Below are 2,263 nucleotides of genomic sequence, written 5' to 3' on the forward strand. Positions count from 1 at the left end.
TTACTTACGAGTTTAATTTGTCAGCAACTTTCTGCCAGCCCTCTCTCCTTGCTTTTGCAGCCTTTGCAGTGTTCCCTTGTGTTCTGATTAAACTCTGAAACTCCTGAAATCCCTCACTCAAGGGTTCTTGCTCTGCTGCCGAAAAATATCGAGCCGAGCGCACTCCTTCGGCATTTTCGCCGACCAATCAGAGGGTTGCCGATCAATGTTTCTACCATCGATGCGTAGCCCCTTTTACGACACCCAGTGATCTCACATTACTTCATCCAGCTGTACTAATCGCCAACAGCAGGTGTGTTTGGAGAACCGGATTAGCGAGCTCACGGTTAGCGCGATGATTTGGTCTTGGATGTGTCATTTGATCTTAGATGTAGTAAGCGACGTACGAAGAACAGGCCCCAGAACTTTGTGCCATCCGAAACTGAATTTGAATAAGTTAAATTTGAATTTGAATTGCTCAGATTGAATCTGAATTGTAACTTGAGTAAATGCTTTTTAAAACTGAATTTGAATTAGCCTAATTTGAAATTCAATTTATTGGTTTAAAAATGATCATCACTAAATTGAAACTGAATTTTACATTATGAAATTGAATTAATTTGAAATTGTATTCCATCCTTCTTTACATTTAATTATGCTTTCAGTTTCACTTCTCACCATTCAATTTCAGTTCTTAAATTCAGTGTTTTGGGTCAAACATTCGGTAGTGATGGGATTTCCGGCTCGTTTTAGAGAACTGGCTCTTTTGGCCCGGCTCACTAAAAAGAGCCGGGTTTTTTTGTTGCTTTAATTAATTAATTAAATTAATTAATTTTGTTTATTTTGCAGCAAGCAAAATACAAGCAAGGCACAAGGCTTGTAAACAAATGTAAACAAATGATAACCTAACAGTAACTGTTATGCTTCTTGTAGTTGTTAGCTAAAAAGGCTAATTTAGCTTAGTTTGCCCTGGGTTCAGCTTTGACAAATATGATCGACTGTTTTTAGTAGATTTCCAAAGTTGTCATCTTGGACCCTCTCAGAGCCCCACATGCTTGCAGAGACCCCTACAGTAGGGAAACATGCAAAAGAATGTCCAGACCATTGTATTTTAGCTTGATTTATGTCTTACACAGCATCCCAACACTTTGGCTAACTTAATAACTCTAGCTAAAGTGAATAGTTAGTCTAATTCACCAGTGCAGCATTACTGGATCACCCCTGTTTGAAATGATATGATATATGACTCTCAATGTGTTTAAACAGGCTGTTTTACAGCTAATCAAAAGTTTAGGACCACACCTCCCAAAAACCCAGTAAACCCCCAGAAATCAAAGTTCAAAACAGGAACTCAGTAATGAGCAGCTCCACCGTTATTGTAGATCACTTCAAAAATTTGTTGTGGCATGCTTGATGCAAACGTTTCCATGAGACGAGTGGGAACATTTCTCCAAGGGATGAAGACGTCCACACGAAGGACATCTACTGTCTGGAACTGTGTTTTCCATTTTTGTAAATTTCCCTTGCCTTCCATCCCCAAAGGTTCTCAGTTTGATTTAGATCAGGAGAACATGCAGGATGGTCCAAAAGAGTGATGTTATGCTCCTGAAAGAAGTCCCTTGTCCTGCAGCATTGTGTACTGTAGGGTTGTCCTGATTAAAAACAGTGTGACTACCTGACAGGAAATGACAATGAATCCACATTTTTGCACAGATTTGGCCTTTTAAAGACATGTGATCCTAAACTTTTTATCAGCTGTAATCCAACCTGTTTCAGTTTAAATGTTGTTGTCAATTAACTGCATGCTCAAAAAATGTTTTGTTTCACTCCCATTTCTTCTTGTTGTTAAGATCCAACCACGAAAAATATGCATTTTTCAATTGGTCTTAAACTTTTGATCAGGACTGTATCTGTATTTCTACTGTCAAATTCTTTCATATTTCATAAAGACATGACTTTCAGACAGTGTTAATCTGCTTTTTTTGGCCTGCTACTTACACTGCACACTATGCTAAGAACGGTTACCAACATATTCTTAAGCCATCTGAGAAATATCGTCTCTCCGGCATGTTCTGGGTTTGTCCCAGGACCTCCTCCTGGTATGACATGACTCACCTAGGATTCATCTTAGTCATTACTTGAATCAACCTCAACTGAAACTCTGCCTATGACTGCAACCCAGTCCACAATGCACCAAACAACCCCTCCTGCAAGTGGTGGGCCTGCTGCATTGCCAGTGCACAGAGGATATATATATATATATATCCTATATATATATATATAT

The 2,263-nt window shown here is 38.9% G+C and overlaps 1 protein-coding gene across 1 annotated transcript in view; it reads left to right on the forward strand.

The window, feature by feature from the left end:
- The window catches only part of LOC102207007 (uncharacterized), a 10,928-nt gene that overhangs the window by 4,643 nt on the left and 4,022 nt on the right, over window positions 1–2,263 (forward strand). The gene's annotated exons all lie outside the window — the stretch shown is intronic.

This window comes from Pundamilia nyererei, unplaced genomic scaffold (assembly GCF_000239375.1).
Source record: "Pundamilia nyererei isolate P.nyererei 1_Seehausen unplaced genomic scaffold, PunNye1.0 scaffold00304, whole genome shotgun sequence".
NCBI lineage: Eukaryota > Metazoa > Chordata > Actinopteri > Cichliformes > Cichlidae > Pundamilia > Pundamilia nyererei.